Source organism: Dasypus novemcinctus, chromosome 13, assembly GCF_030445035.2.
Source record: "Dasypus novemcinctus isolate mDasNov1 chromosome 13, mDasNov1.1.hap2, whole genome shotgun sequence".
In the NCBI taxonomy this organism is placed as follows: Eukaryota; Metazoa; Chordata; class Mammalia; order Cingulata; family Dasypodidae; genus Dasypus; species Dasypus novemcinctus.
The window spans coordinates 57,258,063-57,278,505 of NC_080685.1; the positions used below are offsets into that span (position 1 = coordinate 57,258,063).

Sequence of the window (20,443 nt, forward strand, 5' to 3'; positions counted from 1 at the left end):
AAGGGTAAAACACCAGGTTCAAAGGACTGAGGCAAAATTTTATATTGATTACAAGTTGAAATGATAATATTTTGTTATATTTTAAGTTAAATAAAACAGAGAGGCACCAAAAATTCATTGCATTATATATCGATTGCTGTTTTCCACAAGGTTTCTTTGTTTTCTTTTCAAGGTGGCCATTACTGGTTCTTTGCATATTTGCAATTTTTATGCAAACCACTGTAATTTTGACTGTTGTAAGGATGATAGAACCATACACTTTTACTCAAGGACGTATAAATAGGAAGCATAACATTTGGTTAAAAAAAGAGAGCAAAATTATGGCAGACATATATGTGAAATGTTTTTTTTTTCATTTTTGCTAATTATTAAAAAATTTTCAAATCTAAAGAGTGTTTCCTATCGTATGTAGTATACTTTATAATCTCTCTTTCGTAAGTTCACACCTATGAAGTAAATTATTTGACCTTTTTTTATTTTGTATATAATCCACTTCTGCCTCTGCATTCTTATAAGCTGTTTTATATGTGGGCTTGTTAAATGGGATAGTATTGAGATATTCATATTAAAAGGATATTTTTATGACTTTTGAATAGCAATGAAACTAATGAAATACAGAGGGATACTGTTTTGGTAAACCTTTAAGCAGTCCTCTGTGTACTGCTCAGGCTTGGTTCTGATGTCCCCCATAGTAAGTCAAATTCAGCTTGCCTCAAATTGCATCCACTCATGTTTCTCCCAAAATTGCTTTTCCCCCAGAATTTCTAACTTTTTAGTACTGCAAATTTCTTTAGTTTCCTGAGCCAGAGACCTAAGAGTCATTCATACTGTGCTCTTCCCTTTCCTCCCAAATTCAGCACCACATCTTGTCTGCGTGTTTTCAAATTCATCCACTTCCTGCTTTCCCAGCCCCACTGCCATGTACTGACTTCAGTTCTCAGTGCTTGTTACTCCTCCCCCGAGTTAGTACCAGGGCTGTTTCATGGGTGTATCTAGTGTGCAAAGGGCCCTGTACATGAAGTTTAATGTTCCATGGTTGCCATATTGAAATTCTTAATGATTAATCTTTAGATTTATATTTTGTAATTGAAGTCCAGTGGAGCAATGGCGCGCATGTGGGGACTGGGAACCAAGGCTCATGCACAATAACACTTCTCACTGCCTCCTTGGTATGGATGTTCTACCACCTGCTTCCCTACTCTTGGTACCTTGGGCCCAGCCTCCCTCTTTCTCTTTCTGCCCCACCCAACCACGGCTGTCACTCTCTGACCTTAGCAGAGGCCTGGGCTCAAGGGTGGGGATGATAAGGATTATTAGGCCATACCCTATGGTGCCTCTGGGCAGAGCTTGGTGGGTCCATCCCTGTCCCTGTCTTGTAGCTCCACGGGTGCCTGGCACGTGGCCAGAGTCCACAACTTGGTGGAGGCGAGGCTCTTGCCCACCCCCAATCCGGTTGCCTAGTGGATTAGTTGCAATGGTAGGCCATGAAAAGGGGAGAAACTACCTTGACTTCACGACCCCTGGCTGCAGCATGGCAAATGGACCCCCTGACTGGCAAGAGGAAGAACTTGCCATGTGTTGAGTTGTGAGGTGGGGAACCTGGGCACCTGTGAAGGTCCACATTTGTTCTGTAAGTATCCCCTCTGCCTGAGGGAATGTGACATTAAATAGCAAATGAAAATGCACCTTGGCAGATAGACCATTGAAGAACAAAGTGTTTTAGTAACTTTAATGTCATTTTTTTCCTCCCTTTTGAACAAGCATCCCTGCATTTTCATTTTGCACTGGGATCTGCAAATAATGTAGCCAGTCCTGTTGAGTACAATGGACATCATCTCCCCTCCTCCAAGCTCACTCTTAACCACTTTAGCTTTCACACAGCCACCAGAGTGTTCTCTTTAAAATCTAAACCTAACTTTGCCTTTCTTAAAGTCTTTTAGTGGCTCTACATGATCCCATGTCCATGGATATGACCAAATTTTATACATTTTATTTTTCTACAGTGGGTTTTTCCTTCATTCCTCTTCTTTCCATACCTACTTCCCCTCCTTTGAATGTCTTCAGACAGAGCTTTTTCTTCAAAAAGCATCAGTCACCTGCTATAAGGCTGTTGAACTCCTGTTACAGGATGATAAAAACCGAAGTTTTTCTACAACAAGCTTTTTGTTATTCAGTTCTACAACAAGCTTTTCGTTATTCAGTTCTTGGCTACCCTTCCGGTCTCATTTCCTGATATCCCATATTCTCATCCCCACCCCCAACTCTCTAACCCTATATTCCTTCTTTACCAAATTTCGGAGTTCCCCAGATAAGTTTTCTCAAGTATCTTTGCATATCTGTGTAAAGAAAGCCCGCCTTCCATCCTCCCTAAATGCCTTCTCATCCTTTAAAACTCAGTTCCAGTGTCTTTTTACCTCTGTAGGCAATATTAGTCTTGACCTTCTCTGTCCTTTCATAAGATTGTACATGTATCCATTATAACACTGATAGTGTTATCAGTGTTAGGGTCATTCTTTGTATAGTTGTCTTCCCTGGTCCATGATATTCTACCTACTGGTGTACAAAATGGTGTGTCTATACCTCAGAGGGTACACAGCACAGTCCATTTGGGGTGTGGGAAGAAAATATTAGAACATTTTTTTTGTTGTTTTTTAAAATTTATGTTATTAATGTTTTATGGTAATAGATCAGAACATTTTTATATTTTGTAAATAAACTTATTAGGGATACACACTCAATAGTATGTTATTTATGTGGTACAGGATCAAAACAATTTAAAAACCACAGTTCAGGACTGTATCTCAATCATCTTATAACCTTGGCACTGACTTCTTCATTTGCCTAATCTGCTTATGAAAACTCACCTAATATCTTGGTGGCATTCATTACCACCCTAAGGTACTCATATTTCAAAGACATTAACTTGTGCTATAGTATCTTCATCAGTAGTTGGTGGATTTAAATTAATCAACACTGTACATTTTTTAAACGGTCTACATTAATCTATTAAGTAAAATAGCATTAAGAGTATAATGTAATGATAAATATATAAAAGTATATATATATATATACTTATATAAAATATATTTATAAATATATAAAAGTATAAAAAAAGATAAATTGTATGGAAGTTTGTGAGGATAATGTTAGAAAGTATGATTCGTGGGGACTGTCTCTCTTAGTTTGTTTCTCATTCCTGGTATAGTTGGATGTGTAGGATTGTGAGCTGACTCTCAACTCATTAAAAGTTAAATGGAACCACTACATCGGGGAGCCAAGAGTGCCTACAACTGAAAGCAGGAGAATTGCATCTAGCAATTCTTGATATAGATGTGGAGTGGACACAACCATTCTAAGGTCCACAGGATGGAGGAATAGAGTATAGATTAGAGTAGACTTTCTGATATTCTATTCATGAACTATTGTGATTAGTAATCGAAGAAAATGTGGCCTTGATGTGGAGAAAGTGGCCATTCTGGCTGTTATGGGTAGGGAGTGGGAGGAACTGATGTGATGTGGGGGCATTTTTGGGGGTTGGAGTTGTCCTGGGTGGTGCTGCAGGGACAGTTACCAGAAATTGTATGTCCTCCCATGGCCCACTAGGTGGACTATGGGAAAGTGTGGGCTATGGTGTGGACCATTGACCATGAGGTGCAGCGGTGCTCAGAGATGTATTCACCAAATGCAATGAATGTCTCATGATGATGGAGGAGGCTGTTGTTATGGGGGGAGGAGTGGGGTGAGGGGCTGGGGGATATATAGGGACCTCATATTTTTTTAATGCAACATTAAAAAAATAAAGACAAAAAAAAAAAGTTAAATGGAGAAAAAGAGAAGTAAAGGTCAAAACCTAATAATCTGTCCTAGCTACCCAGACTTATATCTTACACAGTCAGGGAGACTGTTGTCATTCAGAAGCACTTCTCAATAAGATGAGGTGGCTGTACTTGAAAAAGCCTCTAAACTCTTCTGACTGTGTGATCCAGGACCCTACCTTTTTAATTCTGCCAGAGTGTCAGGAAAAGTGTTTCATATTATAAGCGTTTAAGGATTTTTACCTAGAACCAGCAAAGGAGTGATAACAGTATTTTTTTTAAAGATTTATTTTTTATTTATTTCTCTCCCCTTTACCCCCATTGTCTGCTCTCTCTGTCTACTCGCTGTATGTTCTTTTGTGTCTGCTTGCATTCTTGTCAGCGGTACTGGGAATCTGTGTCTCTTTTCGTTGCATCATCTTGCTGCATCAGCTCTCCGTGTGTGCGGCGCTGCTCCTGGGCAGGCTGCATTTTTTTCACGCAGGGCTGCTCTCCTTACAGGGCACACTCCTTGCATGTGGGCTCCCCTACGTGGGGGATACCCCTGCATAGCCCGGCACTCCTTGCGTGCATCAGCACTGCGTGTGGGCCAGCTCACCACACGGGTCAGGAGGCCCTGGGTTTGAACTCTGGACCTCCCTTATGGCTCTGTCAGTTGAACCAAATCCGCTTCCCAATATAGTATTTTTTAACTTTGTGTTCAATTAGCATCCACTTGTATGACCAAAAACTAATTGTTTAACCTTTTCTGAAGTCTATGACTTCCTTCTTGTGTAATTGAAGTATTACTCATTTTTTAATATCCTTGGAGGTTTTCAGATAAAAAGGGACTATGTATTAAGGACTACTGTGTTAATACTGAAGACCTAAATTCATAAATGAAAATTTTTCACAGTACAGTTGGAAAGTAATCTCTAGATGTAATATAAATATGCCTAATAAAATATTTTCCATAATATATCTTTCTTCTTTCCCCCCTTTCTTCTGTTCATACACACACACAGCCCATCCTGATAGACATTAGTAAAGAGTAATTATATTGTTTTGCATATTATCTTTTCTCACCGTCATTTCCAGAATATGGGTTTTAGGTGCATTTGGTTTCAGCAGAGGCAGTAAGAATTTATTTTTTTAAATAACCAGGCTTTTTTAAAATAATAAGGTTCTAAAGCCTTTCCTTCATTTTGTGATGCTTTTATTCTTAGAGTCCTAGAAATGAGAGATGGAAAACTTCAATTAAATTCATCTAGTTCATCTCCCCTGACAATGAAAAGATGTCCATCACATTATATTATCTGATGCTTTTTCAGGCTTCCTTGATAAACTCTGGGAGACCATCCAATAAAGTAATAGCCCACACTTTGGAGCAGTGTTTTCCTTCTTATTTTTGACTTATCGTTTCTCATTTTTTTATCCCTTAAAGCCATCTTCCTCAATATTCATACTCTTTGTGAACTTGAATAAGATCAGCATAGTCTCTGTGAGTCATAAGAAAATCGACATCTTATTATCAGATACTCTGCAAGTTAATATTTCAGATAACTAAACTTTTCTTCTTTTAACACCAGGTATGATTTTATTTTAGTAATTTTGAGAGCTTTTTCCTCAGATGTATTAGATATTTCCCTACTTTCTTGGGTGAATTAGACTTTTTAAAAAAACAATAATTCAGGCTAATCATTAACATTCTGCACATATTTATTAAGTAGCCCACTGTGTCCTAAGCATTACAGAAATACAAAGATGAGCCTAATAATGTTTGCCTTCAGGAGTCAAAATTGAGTAGGGGATATAAAATAAGAATGGAAGTGACTATGGAACATGATAGAGGAAATCAGTTGTATAAGCTAAAAGTCTCAGGTATTCAGAAGAGAGAGCGACTAAGCCTTATTAGAGAAATCAAAAATGGCTTCCTAAGGAGTTGATATTTGAAATAAATGATGTAGGACAACTGAAAAAAGATAGAATTAAAAGTGTATTTCATACCTTACACAGGAATAAATTCCAAATGGATAAGGGATCTAAATGTAAAAGAAAATAAACCATGCAACTACTAAAAGAAAACACGGGTAAATTCCTCTTTAACCTTAATATAGGGAAAAGCTTTCTGTAATGATTACTGAAAAGCCAGAGGTAATTTTTTAAATTGATTAATATGACAATATAACAAATGTGGGTTTTTTTAAATCACATAGCAAAACATACCGTAATGAATTTAAAAGACAACCAGAAGATTGGGAGAAAATATTTACAACACATATCACAAAGGGCTAATGTTCCTGATAACTATTAAAAATTAAGGGACAGAGTGGATGTGGCCCAAGCAGTTGAGTGCCTGCCTCCCACATGGGAGGCCCTGGATTCGGTTCCCAGTATCTCCTAACGAAAACAAATAGACAATGAGCAAAAAAAACCAAGGAGCAGACAATGAGCACAAACAATGAGCAAACAGATGAAGGAGCCATCCTGGGGAGGGGGGGGTCGGGTTCAAAATTAAGGGACAGTCACATCTATGGCCAACTGATTTTTGGCAAGAGTGCCAGGTACAGTGAATGGGAGGGAACTGGTCTCCGCTATAAAGGTTGCTGGTAAAATTGGATGCCCACATACAAAAGTATTAATTTGGACCCTTACCTCATAACATATAAAAAGAATTAACTCAAAATGAATCAAGGACCTTAATATAAGATCTAAAGCCATAAAACTATTAGAAGAAAATACAATGGAAAACCTTCATGACCTTGAATTTAGCCATCATTTCTTAGACACCAAAACATGAGCAGCAAAAAAAAAAATAGACAAATGGATTTTATCATTAAAGGACATTTTCAAGAAAGTGAAAAGACAACCTACAGAATAGGAGAAAGTAGTTGCAAATCATGTATCTGACAATGGTTTAATATCCAGAATATATAAAGAACTGATACAACTCAACAAAAACACAATGCAGTTTAAAAAATGGACAAAGGACTTGAATAGCTATTTCTTCAAATAAGATATACGAATGGCAAAAAACACATAAAAGAGCTTCACCATCGTTAGCCATTAGGGAAATGAAAATCCAAACCACAATGAGATACCATTTCCTACTCATTAGGATGGCTGTTATTAAAAGAATGGAATATAATAAGTATTGGTGAGGATGCAGAGAAATGGAAACTCTTGTTCATTGTGGGGATAAAAAGTGATGCAGCCACTATGAAAAACCATTTGGCAGTTCTTCAGAAAGTTAAGTATAAAATTACAATATGACCTGGCAATCCCACTTTAAGTATATACCCAGAATAATTGAAAGCAGGGACTCAAACTGTTATTTGGGCACCACTGTTCATCGCAGCATTATTCACAATACCCAGAAGGTGGAAGCAACACAAGTGTCCATCAGGAGATGAATGGGTAAATAAAATGTGTTCTATACACAAAATATTCATCCATTAAAAAGGACTGAAGTTCTGATGTATGCTACAACATGGAGAAACCTTGGAGACACCATATTGATTGAATTAAAGCAACAATAGGACAAATATTGTAAGATGTCATTTATATGGCATACCTAGAATGAGCAAATTTAGAGAGACAGAAAGTTTCTTACATGATATTGCGGTGGGTGAGGAGCAGGGAGGGGGAGCTATTGCTAATAGGTACAGAGTTCCTGTTTGGGGTGATGAAAAAAAGTTTGGTGGTGATAGTAGCAGAACACTGTGATGTAATTAATACCATGGAATTTTACATTTGAAAGTGATTAAAGGGGGAAGTTTTGTGTTGTATATGTTGAAAATTTAACATAGTAAAGAGTTTAAAAATACATATATATTGAAGGACAAATTACCAAAATCGCAATAGAAAAATGGAAAAAAAGATATGAGCAAATATTCACAAACAATATATATAAAAACTTGTTCTAGGCATATAAACACAATGTTCAAGCTCACTTATAATCAGAGAAATGCAAATTAAAGCAATATGGAAATATTTCACCTTTCAGGCTGGCAAAAAAACTATAAAATATGAAAACAAATTCAGTTGCAAGGCTGTGAGGAAACAGACATTCTCATACATCTGATAGGAAGGCAAGCTGATACAGCCCTTCTGGTAGGTATTTCAGCAACACCTACCAAAAACTACATATGCACTTACTTTTGACCCTGCAATCCCACTTCTAAGAATTTATCCTGAAGGTACACCTCCACCAGTATGAAAGTATATGTGCGCAGGTTATTCATTTCAGTATTATTTGTAATAAAATATTGAAAGCAATCTAAATACCCATTCATAGGAGAGTAGTTAAATAAACTACATGTGGTAGGCATACTAATGGTCTCCCAAAGAGTCCACACCACCATACGTAGAACCTGTCAATTTGTTACCTTATATGGCAAAAGGGGCTTTTGCAGGGGTGATTAAAGTTTAGGGCCTTGAGATGGGGAGATTACCTTAGATTATCAGGGTAGATCCAATCCAATATGAGTACTTAAGAGCAGAGAGCCATTCCTGCTGTGGTCAGAAGGAGATATGACTAAAGAAGGGTCAGAGAGATACAGTATTGCTGGCTTTGAATAGGTGGATAGGAGACCACAAGCCAAGGAATGTGGGTGACTTCTAGAAGCTGGAAAAGGCAAGGAATGGATTCTCTCCTAGAACTTCCAGAAAAGAATGCAGCCCTGCCAACACTTTCATGTTAGACAGGTAAAATTCATGTTGGGCGTTTGACCTACAGAATAAATTTGAATTGTTTTAGGCCACTAAGATTGTGATAATTTGTTATGGTAGTAATAGGAAACAATATATTCATATCATCGCACACTAGGCAAGGAGGAAGATCTCTCTGAAGAAAATGAGGAAGATCTCTCTGAAGATATTTTAAGTGATCTCCAGGATATACCACTAAGTGTAAAAAGCAAGGTGTAAAAGAATATTTGTATATAGTATGTTACCCTATAATAATGAAGAACATGTAAGAAAATAAAATTTATTTCCTTATTTGTGCAAAATAAATAGGAAGAATAAACAAGAAACTAAAAAGATTGGTTATCTATTAGGGAAAGATGGGGAAAGGATAGAATAAAGGGGAAATGGGAACAGGGTTATAGGGATTTGGAGTAAACAATATTTCTCTGAGTATACCTTTTTGAATAGCATTGAACAATAATAATGGTTCATGTTCAAAAATAGATCATTAAATGTGGGAGGAACCCAAAATAGAATACAAACTGTAACAAATGAACCTAACTATATTACAAATGACTTACCTACACTCAAGGGGCTAGGAAAGTAAAGAACTAACCTAAGTAACTATGGAAAACAGTATCTTGACTGGATACTTACTGTAAGACTAAAGAATAAAAACTGTACACAAACACTGTACTATAGTTAATCTGTTTCACACATAAGTATAGGTTAGCAATTCTGTAACTATCTTATGTGTACACTAGGACTGACAAGTAAACATATTGTAGATAAGGAAAACCAGGTTTCTCAGTGTCAGTGAAACAGTTACATATAAGGAAAGAGGGAAAGCTAAAATGGACTGGTAGACTGAAATTGGAGATATGAACACATGGTTTTTAATATATACTGCCTTCCATAATTACTACACACACAAAGATAAATAAAGGAATATTGATGTATGTATGTGCATGGGTTAGTATTTATGCATGTATTTCCTTGCTCTGTCTCCTGAGAGGGCCTAGAAACAATTACACTCTAGTAGCAAAGGAGCACACCTAGTACCCAGGTCTTTGTTTCTAAGCACCATTCTAAAATGAAAGGAACCAAGCTCCTTGGAAAAGTGGTTGATTTCCAGCTGGGACAGGGAAAATGTAAGCCGAGCCTAGAACATCTAGGAATACCAGAAAGTAAGGTAATAATAAAGGATAGGGCATGTCAAAAGCACTTAGGAGCCAACCTGAAGGAGCTCCCAGTGGCCAAACCTGCAACAATTTGAGCAATACAATAAAGATAGTATTGGATTATAATTCATAAAATAGAATATAAATACCCATGAATTCATGCTGATATAAATAATTGAATAAATAAATACATAAATAAACAGAGGAGAAGTGACAGCTCTTCCTTACAGTAAAATTATAGTTCATAAACAGAAGGAATAAGAGAAACACAAAATCTCCATTAGGTACTCTTTAAAAAAAAAAAAAAAGATTTATTTATTTCTCTCCCCCCTTCCCCCCCCCCCCCGTTGACTGCTCTCTGTATCCATTTGCTGTATGTTCTTCTGCGTCCGCTTACATTATCAGGCAGTACTGGGAATCTGTGTCTCTTTTTGTTGTGCCATCTTGCTGCATCAGCTCTCCGGGTGTACAGTGCCACTCCTGGATGGGCTGTGCTATTTTCATGTGGGGTGGCTCTCTTTGTGGGGTGCACACCTTGTACATAGGGCACCCCTACACAGGGGTGCTCCTGCGTGGCATGGCACTCCTTGCATGCGGCAGCACTGCATGTGGGCCAGCTTACCACATGGGCCAGGAGACCCTGGGAATCGAGCCCTGGACCCTCTATATGTTAGATGGACGCTCTATCAGTTGAGCCACATCTACTTCCTAGGTACTCTTTAAAAACAAAACAAACCTGAAAAACCCAGCTCTCATCAGGGAGCAGATGTAGCTCAGTAGTTGAGTGCCTGCCTCCCATGTATGAGGTCTTGGGTGCAATCTCCAGTACCTTCTAAAAATATATATGTATATATATATACATATATATGTATTAGGTAAACACTACAGTATAATTGTTATAGGCAAGATCCACTGATAGATGCTAAAAGCAATGGGCAAAAATTTGAAGTCTCAAAGTGTCTACCCCAAGTTATTTATTCATTACAAGGGGAAAAAATAGTAGCCTGACAGTAGAAAAAACCATCAGACAATACCATCACCAAATAATAAGACTTAGTGACATCATGTACTCCATGTTATGATGCACATCACTTGTGTGATATTCTTGCCAAATAGGTATAACTTCAATCTAATGAAAGAGGAGGAAAGCTGGAGAAACTCACATATAGGAGAAGACTAAGGAGACTTAACAAATGTAGTGTGGGATTCTAGATAGGATCCTGGAACAGGAAAATGACATTAATGGATACAGTAGGCAGATTAGTTGCCCCCAGAGATGTTCACACCCTAACCCCAGAACCTGTAAATATGTTATCTTACATGGTAAAAGGGATTTTTCAGACTTAAGGGTATTGACTTTAAAATGGGGAGGTTATCCTGGATTACATGAGTGGGCCTCTTCTTATCATGAGTAGAAAGCCCTTCCTGACTGTGGCTGGGGAGAGAAGACTATTGAAGAAGAGAACCATAGAGAGGGCAGTATGAGAAGGATTGTTCCTTGAAGATAGAGGGAGATGGTCACCAGCCAAGGAATATGGATGACCTCTAGAAGCTGGAAAAGGCAAGGAAACAGATTCTCCCCTTCAGCTTTCCGAAAAGAAGGCAGCCTGGCCAACACCTTCATTTCAGCCTGTGAGACTAGTGTTGGATTTCTGACCGATACAACTGTAAAATAATTTGTATTGTTTAAGCCACCAAGTTTGAGGTAATTTGTTACAAAGGCAATAGAAAACTTATGCAGTGGAAAAATTAATGAAATTAAAATTTGGACTGTAGTTTAGGTCTTATTGTACCTATGTTAATTTCCTAGTTTTCATAATTGTACTGTGGTTATAGAAGATGCTAATATTAAGGAAAGTTGGGCAAAGAAAAATTCTCTGTACTATTGTCCAAATTTTCTGTAAATCCAAAATTATTTCAAATATAAAGGAAAAAAAATAACAGTGAATCCTTCCCTTCTCTAGCTGCCTTTCCTACTCCACCCCTTTAACATCTTACCTAACCTTAAAACATTGCCATTTCTTGCTTCTACTTGTTTGTGGATTTCCAACCAAGCTTTTAATCTAATAGTTCCCGAACTATGTGTCCACACAAAGACATGTTCGACACTGTTTATAGCATTTTATTCTTAATAGCCCCAAACTGGAAACAGCGCAAATGTCCATCAACTGGCAAATCTATATCCATACAGCAAAATAAGAATGGTTGAACTACAGGTCCATGTAACAACATGGATAAATTTCAAAATCATTATGCTAAATGGAAGAAGACAACATACTGTATAATTTCCATTTTATATGATATTCTGGAAAAGGCAAACTTGTAGGGGCAATTCAGTATTGGTAATTTCTAGATGGTGAGGGGAAGGAATTGACTACAAAAGGGCTTGACAGAATTTTTTACATGATGGAAATTTTCTTTGTCTCAATTGTGGCATTACACATTTGTCAGAATTCATTAAACTGTACAAATAAAAATAGTGACTTGGGAAGTGGATGTGGCCCAACAGATAGAGCATCTGCCTACCATATAGGATGTCTAAGGGTTCGATAACCAGAGCCTCCTGGCTCTTGTGGTGAGCTGGCCCATGTGCAGTGCTGCTGTGCACAAGGAGTGCCAGTTCACACAGGGATGCCCCTGTGTAAAGGTGCCCCCCACACAAGGGGTGGCCTCTGCGCAAGGAGAGCCGCCCCACACAAAACTGCAGCCTGTCCAGGAGTGGTGTCATACGCGGAAAGCTGATGCAGCGAGATAAAGCAACAAAAAGAGACACAGATTCCCCATTGCCGCCTGATGAGAATACAAGCGGATGCAGAAGAACACACAGTGAGTGGACACAGAGAGCAGACAAGAGGTGAGGGGTGGTAGGAGAAAGAAGTAAATAAATCTTTAAAAAAACAATAACAGTGGCTTACTTTTTGTAAATTATACCTCAATAAGTAACATTTTAAAAGAAAAAATACATTTAAAACAATTCATAAAAGTTGAAAAGTAAAATGTTTGAAAAATAGGACCCCAGAGACAACCAAAGTAGATACAACCCCAGGTGCTAGTGTTCCTCAGGGCTGCAGAGACACACAGGTTCTGCGGTCATGACAGATGGCTCTGGAGTTCAGTGCCTTGCCAGTGGGCCCTACGTTGGAATTTGTGCTCCTGAATGTAATAGAGCTGGACTCAGATGTGCCCTCTCTACACATACCTCTTCTGTCAATTTTACCGAATCTGTGGTTGGCGCTGGGGTTGGGTATGCTCAGGAGACTTGAATCTCTGGACCATCAATGTGCCAGCTGGACCCTGAACCTCAGCAGAGTTGCAACACCTACTCTCCGGTTCGTTGGACTTACCTAGGTCAGGTGATGGGGAGGTGAGAATGGTCAACCACTACACCAGGGAACCAAGAGAGTCCACAACTGCAAGCAGGAGAATCATATCCATCAGCCATGTGGGATCTAAGCCCCCTCTCTATTTAGAGATGGAGTGGGCATTGCCATCCCAGGGCCCACAGGATGGAGGAATATAATATGGGTTGGAGTGGGCTTGCTGATCTTCTACTATAGAACTGTTGTGACTCTAGCAATGGAAGTAATTGTATTATTAATGTGGAGACGGTGGCCACAGTTGTTGCTGAGGGCAGGGAGAGGGAGGAAGAGGTGTGATATGGGACATTTTTGGGACTTGGAGTTGTCCTGAATGATATTGCAGGGACAGATGCAGGACATTATATATCCTGCCATAACCCACTAGATGGACTGGGGAAGAGTGTGAACTACAATGTAAACTATGGTCAAAATGTATTCACCAAATGCGCTCCAAAATGTATTCACCAAATGCAATGAATGTGCCTTATTGATGAAAGGGGGGGAGGTATGGGGAGTAGGGTATATGAGAACTTCTTATGTTTTTAAATTTAACATTTTGTGTGAGCTATGTATCTTTTTAAAAAAAGACAATAATAAAAAGGAAAAAAATTTTTTTAAGTATGAAAATAATAGAAAGATACTCATCAAAGAAACCAGGTTTATTAGTTTTCTAGCAAATAAAAATAAATCTAAGACAAAGAATATTATCAGAAATAAAGAAGTTCTGCTAAATATCTTCCTTTTGTCCCTCTAGCAAATTTTAACATCCTAGTGTGTTATAGCCTATCATATTATTATAACAATTGTATTATAATATAACATAATATGACATAATATATAAAACATATTTTAAATTTATATTTCAATACAGTAATTATGTATAACATAATAATATCAATATGTTCACATTGAGTAAATCTGACTAATGGGCATGTGTTTACTATATTAAATTTTGTGTTTTTCTGTATGTTTAAAAGTTTCATAATAAAATTTTTTCTTAGTTTAATAAATAGAAACCACTTGAACACAGATCATTGTGTCCCACCCCCAAAGATTCTGATTATCAGCTCTGTAATAGAAAACACTTTTAATTTATGATTGAATCTTTTTTTTCTTTTTCTCTTTGATGCTTAAGTTTGCACACACACCAAACAAAGCCACTAGGGGAGAAATTACCCACATTGAAACTGCTTGTTAAATATAAAGCACTTGTGCAACTCTGCTGTTTTGCTATTATTCTTGCTATGTAGAATTTCCCTTTCCTGTTTAGACTTGCAATAATTGAAAGATAAACTAAGTAAAATATCATGTCTGGAAAATGGAATTTAATGTTTTCATTTACCCATTCCTTTCCTTTTTCCTTGTTTATTTTCTGCAGTGATGTTTTGTCAACATTTGAAACAGTTTCCTAAGTTATATTAAGTTATATTAAGAGAACAAAGGAGGGAATAACAAAGGTAATTACAATCAATGATAAAATGAACTATGAAAATACTCAAATTACACAGATTAATTTACTAATTAAACAAACTTGAAAAGCAGTAATGAAACAGTTCTTACCTGGGTCCTTTCTAGTTGACAAAATGGCATTTTCTTAGTGTAAGTCATATCAAATTTTAAGAAACTATTAAAATTACTTTGTAACCTTAATCATTCCAAATTGCTGTAATAGTGTCCTTAATCCCTATGTGGTTGCTGATGTGTAAATTCCTCAAACAGAATTGAAGCAGGGATCTGTTGCATTTCACTGTATTTTTTTGTGAAAGGTGCTGATACATTTCTCTGTCTCCACCAAAGGTTTCTTCTCCTTGTCTTAAGGGAACAGCAGCAGCGCCAGTATGCCAGAAAGTCAGTGTCTCTTTGAGGATGGTTGCATAGCAGCAGTTTTATTTCAGTTACTGATCATGCCCAGATAGCCAAGTTCAGTCTTCAGGGGTTACTCCAATTTGCAGGTGGTGAACAACTTTTGTTATCATTGTCTTAACATTTACAAAGCTCCAGAGAAAGGCAACATTTGGTTTTTCCTGCACTGGCAATTGCTAATTTTAAGCCTTATTTTGACAGAAAAAAAGTGAGTACCAACTAATTATAGTAAGTCATTTTGGTTGTATCAATTCTATGACATATCTCGTTGTTTAAAATGCTGGGCTTTTACTATTTTTAAAGACTGCATGGCATGGTGACAACAGGTTTCAAAGGAGAATTGGATAAGGTAGGATTTGTTCTGAGGGTTTGATTTTATTCTTTTAGACTGGGTTGATTTCAGTTAGAAGGATGATTCTGGTTTTTTGTAGGCTTGCTTTTCTTTGTTTCCATTTATGCTATTGGATTTTTAGAGTACACTTATAGGAACATCATTTTACTCTTTACATTTCCATAAGATGTGATTATCATAACTTTATGTGAAAGAAAGAAGCATTATCCTCTTGGCATCCATCTATTTTAAAATTTTATGTTCAAGGTTTTTCTCTTGTACTTAGTGACCACAAAATCAGTTGCTTACAAAAGTAACTTCAATAGGGTTTCAATTTTTATTTCAGTTTAGTTATATATATATAGGAACCCTAGGGGCAAGTTCTTGTGAATCAAGCGTCACACTGGTGGGACTATTTTTGGGTTTTTTTTTTTCCCCTGTCATATTTTTTAACTGCTGTATATATTTATGCCTCTTTGTGGTATATAATTCTGTAAGATAGGTATAGAAATGAAATTTAGTACAAATGGGAAAATAAGTTCTATTTTATAGTACCTAGAGTAAAGAGGAATTATAATGTGAAGAAGTAGTATAGCCTAGTGATTAACAGCAAGGGTTCAAGAATCAGGCTGCTTGGGCTTAAGAGTTCTCTGCCACTGAGCAGCTTGTAACCTTGGGAAAGTCATATACCTTCTCTGTATCTGGGTTACTGATGTGTGATCTACTCTTGATGAAGATATTAAACTATTCATATATGCACATTCTTGCTCAAAATGTGAAAGTAATTCAGTACACATTTCTACTTTCATGGCTTGTAATATTTGTCTACAAAAGTACGTGCTTATTTACTTATGACTGTTTTAAATTCACTGTTGATTGCCTTAGAAATGGCTTCTTCTCTCAGAGTAAAGGGGAGGTCTCTACAAAGACGTACAGGATCTCCACACTAGCATGACTACCATCACCACTGCCATAACCACCACTACCAGGCCACCTCTCTGACCTAATCTCCCATTACCCTCCCCAGCATTTTCTCCACTCCAGCCACACTGATGTCTTGGCTGTTCCTTGAACATACTAAGAATGCATTTGCCTTAGAGCCTTTGCTCAGCCTCTCCCCCATTGCCAGGAATACAAACTTCAGATATCTGCAGATAACTCACCTCCTTCAAGAATTTACTCAAATGTATCCATAAGACCTACTCTGACCATTCTATGTCCTCAGTCCCCTTTACACAGCTCAATTTTGTATAGTACTTGTCTTTTATTTATTTATTATGTTCTTTGCTTATTATCTGTTTCCTTCTAGTAGTTTCATGAGGGCAGTGATTTTTGTCTGTCTTGTTCACTGATATATCTCACTTGATATGCATCAAGTATCTGGCAAATAAAGTGTGCGCAGTAAATATATGAATAAATGAAACTTTTTAAGTACTGCCAATATACTGGGTTTAAATCCTAACTCTACATTTATTAACTGTGTAAACTAAAACATGTTACTTAATACCTACTTCATGGTGTTGCTGCATGGATTAAATAGTATTGCATATGGAAAGCACCTGGCTTGAAACCCAAGAAGCTTTCAGTAAATTCTTTCAGTCAACAAATGTTTATTGAGTACTTATGATATACCACATACTGCTATAGGCACTGAGATACATCAGTGAACAGAACAGCCAAAACCCGCTGCTTTGTGGAACAATTTCTAGTTTCTTCCCTTGCTTTGGTGTAGTGGGTTTCTAGGAGGATAAGTCTAGAGTGGTAAGTAGTTACAAAATGATACCATACCCTATAGGCAGAACTCTTACCAGAACCACTCTCAGATGTTTTTGGTACCTTTAGGTCAGTTATCCACCTATGGTCTGGTCAGCAATAGCCAGGACAGAAGAATTGCAAGGTACAAAGCACAGTGATCTATATGTAAGGAATTCCTTAGAAGGCAGCAGTGGACAGGAGTTTTCCCAGAAGGCGTAATGTTGCTGGACGACTCAATGCACAATTGACTCAGGACCGAGGAATATTTGAATCTCAGCCAAGCTTGGAGACAGTGGATTTTGGGGTGGCTTCATTCTGTGCAGATTTTGGGGTGGTCTTCATAAACAGCCTGGTCCTTGGACCAGAGATCTGAATTAAGCACTGCTCCAGTTACAATTTTAGATAGCTCATCATTAAAAGAATGAAGGGTCCTGGTGATAAGTTTCAGATGATTGGACAAGCCACCTTTCCAATCTTATTTTCCACACTCCTAATTGTATACTAGCCAGACTAAACCTACTTAATATATATCCTGTGCTTTCTTACCTCCATGCCATTTCTTGTGCTGTGCTGTGCTCTGCACCTTGAATGCCCTAACTCCTTGCTAAGCTCCAAACCCAAATCCTGTCTCCCCTTTTGGACCTAGTTCATATTCTAATTCTTCCATATAATTTCCCCTTATTAAAATGGTGTAATCTCTTATTTCACTGAACTTCAGAAACCATTTTATATGTACCTCTCTAAAATAGTGTCAATATTCATCCATTCCAAGATGTACATTTTTTCACATTTTAACATCTCTGTAGATTACTCTTAAGAAATAGTTTGTCATCAACATTCTTAAAAGAACACAGGATGATATTGTTTGAAAAAACATGAACTGCTCTGAGTCAAAAAGCAGCTCAAAAGAATGAAGCATTAGGAACACCTTAACCAATTTATTTTGCATAAATTCTTTTTATGTATACACTATGTGATACATGATTATATTCTTCTAAGAAAGTTTTAAAAACCTTCTTTAATGCAAAATAAAAGTTCTAAAGGATAAAGCATTGGGTTGTAGTTTAAATGACAGCTTTTTATCATAGTATACACAAAATAATAATGTGCCTTAAATCATTAGTGTCTTAGACTTAAAGACACTTGATAGTTAACTTTAATTTTGTGATTATGCATGCCAAGCCTTAAGAACATATACCTTCCTAATGGTATCATATATTTTTATATATGGTCTCTAAATCATTTATTAAACTACAAACTCCTTGAGGGCAGAGTTTGTGTGTGTTTTATCTTTGATTCCTTTATAACACCTGTACAGTCTTTGCATCAAATTTCATAAAATATGTATTTATTAAATAAGTGGAACTAAAATACAAAGTATGCTACAGTAAGTACCACCAAACGGTAAAGTTTAAAGTACTATATGAGTGAACAACTACTGGTATATACTCAGTTAACTCCTTAACTGTATTTTTGTTAAAACGTATATGGGGAGAGGGCGCTGAAGAACCAGGACTGCTTGGCCACAGGCCGCCTCCAGTCCCGTGGGATGTAGCTAGTACTGGGGACCCCGGCCCCCAACAGAGTCCGCCCGTCCGGTGTGTCTACCATCACAGGGAGATCTCTGCCCCTGGGGCTGAGAGACCCCAACCTTTCCCCAAGGTGAAGCTGCAGGGTATTGAGGTACCAGCCAGATGTCTTCCCACAAAGGATCTGTGGTGGCACAGGGTATTGGAGCTCCTGCCAGTAACAGGGAAACTGACACGGTGGAACTGGCTGAACCAGGACCCCTGCTAGAAGAGAAAGGCAAACGGGTAATCGCCAGTCCAACCAAAGCTGAAGAAGAGCAAACATGCCCAGTACCCCAGGAAGAAGAGGAGGAAGTGTGGGTACTGACACTTCCTCTGCAAACCCACTGTGCCATGGAGAGGATGGAGGAGTTTGTATATAAGGTCTGGGAGGGACGTTGGAGGGTCATCCCATATGAAGTGTTCCCTGACTGGCTGAAGGACAATGAGTACCTGCTACATGGCCACAGACCACCAGTGCCCTCCTTTCAGGCTTGCTTCAAGAGCATCTTCTGCATCCATACTGAAACTGGCTACATCTGGACTCATCTGCTTGGTTCCGTGCTGTTTCTCTTTTTGGGAATCTTGACTATGCTCAGACCAAATATGTACTTCATGGCCCCTATAGAGGAGAAGGTGGTTTGGGGGATTTTTTTGGGGTGCGGTGCTCTGCCTCAGTTTCTCCTGGCTCTTTCATACTGTCCATTGTCATTCAGAGAAAGTCTCTCGGGCTTTTTCCAAACTGGACTATTCAGGGATTGCTCTACTGGTTATGGGGAGCTTTGTCCCCTGGCTTTATTACTCCTACTGCTCCCCACATGGCTCATCTACCTCTCCACTGTCTGTGTCCTGGGGGTTTCTGCCATCATTGTGGCACAATGGGACCGGTTTGCCACTCCTAAGCACTGGCAGACAAGAGCACGAGTGTTCCTGGGACTCAGCTTGAGTGCTGTTGTGCCCACCACGCACTTTACTAGTGCTGAGGGCTTTGTCAAGGCCACCACAGTGGGCCAGATGGGCTGGTTCTTCCTCATGGCTGTGATGTAGCTCACTGGAGCTGGCCTTTATGCTGCTCGAATTCCTGAGCGCTTCTTTCCTGATAAGTTTGACATATGGTTCCAGTCTCATCAGATTTTCCATGTCCTGGTGGTGGCAGCCACCTTTGTACACTTCTATGGGGTCTCCAGTCTTCAGGAATGCCATTATGGCCTAGAAAGTGGCTGTACTGATGGCTCCCTTCCCTGAGCCTTCCCACCAGAGGGCTGGCGGAGGAACTTCCCAAGTGCTTTTAAAAGTAACTTCTTTGCTGAAGTGAGAGGAAGAGGCTGAGTTGTCTGTTTCTAGAAGAAAACTCTTAGAGAATTCTGTATCAACTAAGAGCCCACTTTCACACCCTCTGGGCTATAAACTTTCCATTTGCATTTCCCTAGTTGGGGTGGGAGGGGATCATCTACCTTGACCTTCTCCTTTCTTGGTAAGGCAACTACAACTACAGTTCCCTTAAAGAGACAGTACTTTGAAGCTCATGTTGAGATTTTAGCCCCTCCTCAAACCATTTTGGGAAAGAATAATGGACTGGGACTCCTCAGAAACTGTTTCTGAAAGAAAATGTCCCTCCCTTACCCCATCCTTACTTTGTAACCTGGCTTATAACAGGCCATCCATTTTTGTAGCACACTTTTCAAAAACAATTATAACCTGGTCGTATCTTCCTAGGGCCTGGATCTACATACAAAACAGCAAGAACAAAGCCACCAACCTTAACATAGCCCAGCTAATCATGGAAGTATGTCCAGGCCTCAAATAACTTGAGTTTTAATTTCTTTTTCTTGGCAGAGTAATGTAAAATTAAAATGGGAAAAGATATTTAATATTTAATACTAAGCTTTATAAAGAAACCTAC

General features: G+C 38.3%; 1 protein-coding gene and 1 pseudogene across 12 annotated transcripts in view; both read left to right on the top strand.

Moving 5' to 3' along the window:
* RASAL2 (RAS protein activator like 2) overlaps positions 1 to 20,443 on the top strand; it is a 459,173-nt gene that overhangs the window by 351,297 nt on the left and 87,433 nt on the right. The window lies entirely within an intron of this gene.
* Positions 18,667 to 19,785, top strand: LOC139436345 (adiponectin receptor protein 1 pseudogene; annotated as a pseudogene).